Raw genomic sequence first — 7,566 nt, 5'->3', positions numbered from 1 at the left:
TATTCAGAGTTTACCATCTTTTATAGGGCTTAGTACTGAAAACTCTTACGACTTCCTCTATGAATTCCTAGCAATATGTTCTACAATTAAATTGACCGGATTCACTAAGGACGCCCTAAAGATGCGTCTCTTTCCCTTCTCCCTCAAGGAAAGACCCAACCATTGATTTCATTCCTTAGCACCCAATTTCATTACTTCTTGGGCTCAATTGCAACAAGAATTCCTTAAAAAGTACTTCCCTATAGGAAAGCCCAATGACATCAGGAGAGCTATCATTAGTATCTCCCAATACGAGGGAGAACAATTATATGAGACCTAGGAAAGACTTAAGGACTTGCTTAGATCATGCCCGCACCACGCTGTCCCGAAATGGCAGCTGGTGCAAAGCTTCTATGAAGGCTTGACCGAGGCTAATAATAAGGACTTGCAAGGGGACGTTTATGATGAAAAGTGAGGATGAAGCATGGACCTTGTTTGAAAATTTTAGTAATAATTATGTTTAGCATGCTTCTACTAGACGTAGGGCACCTACACCTAAAGCACCAAAGACCGACGGTCTTTTTAAAGTAGGACATTCCTCGGATGTAGCTACCCAAGTAGTTGATGCTATCACTAGGAAGTTAGATCAATTGATGGTTGCTAGTTTTGCTCTTAATTCTGCTCACATGCACACACAGCCCGAACCATGTTCATTCTATTCTAGTCCTATGCATCATATAAATGATTGTCCTACTACTGGAAATTTTGCTGATGTTTCTAATGAGCAGGTCAATATAGCATTCTCACAGCCGGGTAATGACCTATATTCCAATACTTATAACCCGGGGTGGAGAAATCATCCGAACTTCTCATGGAAGGCTCAAGCTTCAGGCAACTCAGCTCCAAGACTGCACAATCAAGCTCAATCCACCGGCCAACCCTACCAACCTTCTTCCACATACCGGCCTCCACAGCAGCAGTATCAGGCCACACCATTTCCTCTATCGAATTCTGACTTTAAAGATTAGATGTTGCAACTTATGAGTGAGATGAGTCATACTATGAAATCTTAATAGGAGACGGTGAACTCTCACACTCAAGTCATTGCCAAGATAGAGGCTCAACTAGGACAAATGGCTAATACCCTCAACAAGATGGAAGAAGTGAAGCTTCCAAGTCAGCCAATGACCAAGCCTAGGGGACTTTACATAGTAGAGGGGAATTCTTCTCATCTTGAGCAAGTCCAAGCTGTCTCAACACTGAGGAGTGGAAAAGTGGTCGACAACCATGTGGAAGAAAGGATAGATGAGTTGTCTGAGGTCCCACAGAATCTGCATCAAGACAAAGGTAAGCAAGTAAGCACTAAGGTGTCTTCATCATCTGCTCCTATTCCTGAAATACCATATCAGCCCCGGGTCCCATTCTCAGAACGTCTCAAGGCACCCTCTCACTTCAGGAAACAAGTAGAGAAAATACAAGACATGATAGAGGTCTTTAAGCTAGTCAAAATCAACATCCCACTCCTTGATGCCATCCGGCAAATTTCGGGCTATGCGAAATTTCTCAAGGACTTGTGCACTCAAAAAAGAAAAACCAGAATCACATTCCCAAGAAAGTCCTTCTCACCAAGCAAGTGAGCTCTCTGATTCAGCATAGCACTCCTCCAAAGTTTAAGGACCCTGAAGCTCTTACAATTTCATGCATCATAAAAAACACCGAGATTGAGAAAACTCTCCTCGACTTAGGAGCTGGTGTGAATCTGCTCCCGTACTCGGTGTATTAGCAACTTGGCTTAGGAGACCTGAAACCCATAACTACTGTCTAACAACTGGCTGATCAATCTATCAAGAAACCCTGAGGGATTGTGGAAGATGTCATCATCAAGGTGGACAAGTTCTACTTCCCAGTTGACTTCATAGTTCTGGACACAGAACCGGTCCCAAATCCAGATAAGTAGATTCCTGTCATCTTGGGCGACCTTTCCTAGCCACAGCCAATGCATGCATCAACTGTCGGACCGGAGTAATAGAGATCTCTTTTGGGAATATGAAGATCAGACTGAACATCTTCACTACCTTCCAGCATACACTGATCAAAATGAATGTTTCTTCTTGGATGGCATTGTAGAAATTGTTGAAGACCCCCTCCTGATACTAACAGAAGCCCCATCTTGGAGAAACCCACTGAAGCCTATGCCTCTCATTTCAAGTACTCCACCACCTGATGATAACCCCACATGGGACATATTGAATTCAAAGGTTACTGAAGTTGACTTTATTGGGATGGAAAATATTTTGTCAACTTCCCTGGCTACCCTAGTTTTTAAGGACCCCCATAGAGAAGACAAGTTGGTCACTGACCCCATTCAAAAAAAATATAATTGAGTATCGCCATCGGAAGTCTCAAGGTCTTCCAGTTGATAGAAGCAGTTTTGGGGTATTAAGAGGAGTCCTGTTCCTTGTGGAGTGCTACATTATCATAAAGAATAGAGAATCTGTTGGATTGATAGGAAAAAATGAGTAGCTAAAATAGATGAAGTTGCTTTTTGAATAGCCAAAATAGAGAACATTGTTGAAGATGTGATGCTACGAAATATTAAAACCCTAAAATGAGAATTTATTAAAAACAATTGCTTTGTTTTAACAATTCATAACGTTCCATTAATTTCAAAGTATTTTAAATACATCCATAAAAGTCTTACTCTTTTTAGAGAAAACCTTTTAATTGAAAAACAGCCCAAAGACCCAATTCTAGCTTCTAGCCGAACATTCAATGGGGGACAACCGAACGTTCGAGCCCAACCTTTAGTGCGAACGTTCAACCAGGGACCACTTCAAATGTTTGTTGACCAAATTGAAAACTATTGGGTATTGACCAAACGTTTGACTTGCAACCCTAGAACCATTGTGCAATAGTACACAGAACGTTCGAGCATAGTACCAAACGTTCGATGACGGTTTGAAAAGTAATTTAACAAATATCCACCTTTCCACCTTTAAGCACACCCCTCCCCCTATAAATACAGCCTCTTCTTCACTCCAAACTCCACCCATGCACTAGAAACCCTAATCCTAGAAGGTGTGTTTGTTAAAGGGTTTTGGTCCGATACTATAGCAAAAATTGATTGATGTAAAAAAAAGTAAGATTTTTTTTTTTTTTGAAAAGTGAAAAAGTAAGAATGTTTGGTATGGAAAAATGAGGAAAAAAAAAATTGTAGTGATTTTTTTATTTGAATAATAATAAAAAGTGATTGATGTCATGTAAAAAGAAAGATAATGTTGAAAAAAATAAAAAAATAAAAAAAGTAAGGTGAATAGTATTGGACCAAAACCGTTTAGCAAACGCACCTAGAGTGAGAGGAGATTTCAGAGAGAAAATGAAGAGATTTGGAACTGGTTTGCTATCTTCAAGGTAAATTCTTCTCTACTCAACTGGTTTTCATGTGATTCTTGTGATTTTCATGCTCTTTACAATGTCTTAAGATACTATGGTGAGTTTACGCTATTATTCTCTTTAAAAAGAGAAAATGGTTTTCAAACATTTTAAAAAACACGTCTTGTTTTCTTAGTTTGCATGATATTATGGCTTAGTTTGTTTGCATGCACTCATTAAGAGCCTAAAATAAGATTTGTTACATGGTGATTTGAGGATAGGAGCTTTGCATGTTCTCTGGCATCTAACCGAACGTTCCCTTCATTATGACCAAACCTTCGACCTCAAGTCCGAATGTTCGACTAGTGTCCAAAATGAGTAAAATTAGAGTTCTATGACCTTTTAGTTAGTTGCTTCTCGATTAGGGTTTTACATGTTTAAAATAGGTTCTCTAATACTGCATATAATGATAAGCTATATTTCGTTATAGTAGGGGTCTAAAATGTCTGAGAAATCAAGCGAGCATACAAGGTAAGTAAATACTTACAACTACTTTCCATAAAAATGTGTGATATGTCAGCTGACTGAGCATGCGTATGTTATGAGCATAATTAACTTTTATGCAACTTGGTAAATGCCTTAATAACTGATTAATAAGATGCATCGTATAACATAGTACACCGGTACTTGCGATATAATAATCATGGGCTTACTATATAGACTTGATTATATGGTTAGATGTGTGTGTGTGTGTGTGTTTATATGGGCCTTGGATTCAATGGTTGTTTCGTGAAAGGCGCAATCATGTTTGATTGGCTGGTCACTACAGGATGTACATCATTAGTAACGTGGGCTACTCGAGGTTGGACTCGGTCGGGCTGCTAGTGTTATGAACGGTAGCGTGCAATATTAAAGGCACCGATATTGTAGGGTCTCTCAAGACAGCGCAAGCCCTGTTGAGAAGAGGAAATACTTTGGATAGACTATGTATGACCGTTATAACCTATTAAAGCATTAGTTTTCTACATTAAAACTTATAGACGATTGCCGTTGGGATTACACCTACACATCTCAAAAACCCAAAACTATACTTTTATGGTTTAATAACATAGGCAATACCTAATTTGCTTACCAACAATACATGTTTACTTCTACATATAACCAATAGCTCATTTCATACTCAACTGTGAGATTTACTTATAAAGTCTTAGACTTACATAGTATTTGGGGCTTGTCAAGTTATCTCTTAAGAGGACTTTAGAAGAAGAAAGCATAGAGTCTGTTTTGCATATACCAAGTTTGATTAGAATAGTTGTATCAATTAATAGCTCCAAGTCTATGATCGATGTAAATACATTCATACTATATGATTATTAGATATCTTAGATCTGTCACTTTCACCTTCCGTTACATTTACTCTGAGTATATTATACAGGCGATCCCTTCAGTTAGTTACTAGCTAGTTAACTCAAATAGAGGAATTGTCAGTAACCCTACCAAAATAGTCAAGGCCAGATTTGGGAGTATTACAAGAGATGCTTTGACGTGGCTAATATCCAAGCAAGCTCATCTTATGTATATTAACTTACTATTGTTTGGCTCCCTTGGTGTTTCTCCCCCCAACAAGTGGTATCAAAGCCGATGGTGGTGTGCGGTATAGTGGAGTGGCGCAAGCACAAACAAAAGGTCCCTAGAGTATGGACAAAAAGGTGCAAGGTGTGAACATGGATGAGCATCCTTGGAGTGAAGGGCAAAGGGTTCATGGAGTAAGAACAAATGTGCAAGCTATGAGCATGAAGGAAGGTCCCTGGAAAAATAGCAAAAAGGTTCATGGCACAGTCACAAGGCACAATGAGAGTCCATGGAGTGGGGACAAAAGTGAGTGGCGCATGCAAACCCACATTGCCTACAAGTGATCTTGGAGAGGGCATATAAGATTGACAAAATGCTTCTTTGTTGTTTTGCCTTTGATGTTGCCGTGGCTTACACAAGTTTTCTACACTATATGTGGTTGCCTTAAATCTCCTTTTATAAGACAAGATTGTCGGTCTATCATAGGAACTCCAAATCCAAGTTGCTAGGAAGATTGATATATTAGAGTCTTTTAATGAGCCTATTACATAGCATGTTGAGACACCACACAACCCAGAAGCTTAAGCATAAGAGTTTAGGCCCAATAATACTATATTAACCACTCACACTTCTTACATTTTTTCAATATGGAACTTTATTATTTTTAACACACATATATATACTCAACAAAAGGATATAAAAGGAGCATATCTGTGAGATAGTTTATTAGGTTAATTAAGTTGTGTAGCTTATTTTCTTTTTTCCTTTCTTTCTTCTCATTCCTTTTCTGCTTGATTCAAGGGAATAGAACCTTTAGTTCCTATAATCTAGATCTATGTGAGTGAAGGGAGTAAAATTATTATTTATGATTTCAATCTTGTAATTACTTCGTAACCTGGACTACATTTTCTGCTCTTTGCTTTAATTCTAACAAGCTTTATTGTAACTTGAAGAGCATTTCTAGCAGTTTGCTCGTCATTTTCCCTATATCTCAAGGATTCAAACTACTTTTTGCTTCCCTATTTTAATATACTCCATAATAGCTTCCATTTATCATTCTCTATACTAATTAAATATCATTTCTTTACTTTTCTTTATTTTTTTACTTATTTATTTTTGTACTTCTTTAATGATTCAGGAGAGAGAAGCGTTTTTTTTCTATTTTAATAATCACGAGGATTGCTACAGTGAAACTCTATACTTTAAGTTCCACTATAGCGATCTTCATGTTTATGGCTCATTTAAAGAGTCTGTTGTGGGTGATTTTTTGCGATTTTTTTAACATATTTTCTAAACTTAAAAAAGAAAACCCCACATACAGAGTTTGCTGTGAATACTCACAATGTCTATATCTTTTCAGTTTTCAGTGCTAATAACTTGTAATATTAATGATGTCAGGAATATGAAGCTTATAGGAAAAATCAAGGTTTGCATCCATCCAGACATCAATTCTTGAGCTTTAAAATGTCCTTTCCTCCTTGGAGATCCATGAGTAATAGATTCTCGTTTTCCCTTGAAAGCAACAAAATCTTAAGTCTTTTGTCATGTTCTCGTTTGAGGATCAAAATCTTGGCTGCTACAACTCCATTGGAGGCTTTGGCACATAGACCTCTCTTCTCAAGAAATAGAATCCCATCTATTTTCCTTGGAAACCCTAAAAATGAAGTTCGTTTGCTTTTTGTATAAGGACTGGGTCTAAAGCTTTATAGATTCAATTCCCAAAAGTTATAAACATATGTTTATGTTTATTTCAACCAAAAAATCCCAAGTTTTGGCAGTACGTAGGATATGATTCCAGGTAGACATTGTTTCTCGAGCCCTAGAATTCCATTTACTTAGTCCATCTGCTGTCAATTTTTGATAATTGGAAGATTAGGAATTGATTAGATTTTTAGCCATCTTTTTACTTTTAGTAGCCCATCTTTATAAAAAGAATCAAGAAAAATGCAGATAAAGCAGTCAGAAAAGGATAATTCAGCTTAATCAGCGGGTCAATGGGTCCTAAGTTCCAATTGATATATAGCCTGAATCAGTACAAGGAATTAGCACAAAGGCTCCTTTAACATGTAGATACAGTGCATTACTAGCAGCTAAGTGGGTGGGTTCAACTAAAATATTCTAAAATAATAAACAAAAGTGGAGTGTTACACATACTCTCATTCGTACATTCCTTAACGTGATAATAAAAATCTCATTCGTACATTCTTTAACGTGATAATAAAAATCGTCATTCAATCTTCATTTTATTTTATGATGAATTTTACTGTAACGCTAAAAAGTGAGCATTTGAGAGTTTTTTTTTCTTTCTTTCTTTCTTTTTGGATGAATAATTTGGAAGTGTTAACATTTTTTTAAACAGTAAGAGTCTGTTTAGGTATACATTTGAGGAGTTTAAAAATACGTTTAACACTCAAAAAAAATTTTGGTAAAAAAAATTGAAAGCATTTTTAAGGGTCCAAAAAACCAAAAATTAGCTAAAACGTACTTTTAACAAAAACTTAATAAAAAAGCTTTTATCAAAATACATTTTTTAACTTAAAAGCTCAATTTCTCAATCACAACAGCATAGGCAAAAGAAAATTACGAAATTATACAAGGACTAACCCACATTTCAAAGCATGTCCTGCTTCTCTCGGGTGAGGT

The sequence above is a fragment of the Corylus avellana genome, chromosome 9 (assembly GCF_965113065.1).
Source record: "Corylus avellana chromosome 9, dhCorAvel1.hap1.2, whole genome shotgun sequence".
NCBI lineage: Eukaryota > Viridiplantae > Streptophyta > Magnoliopsida > Fagales > Betulaceae > Corylus > Corylus avellana.
The sequence above is the reverse complement of the archived record's forward strand: the minus strand, read 5'-3'. Positions refer to the sequence as shown.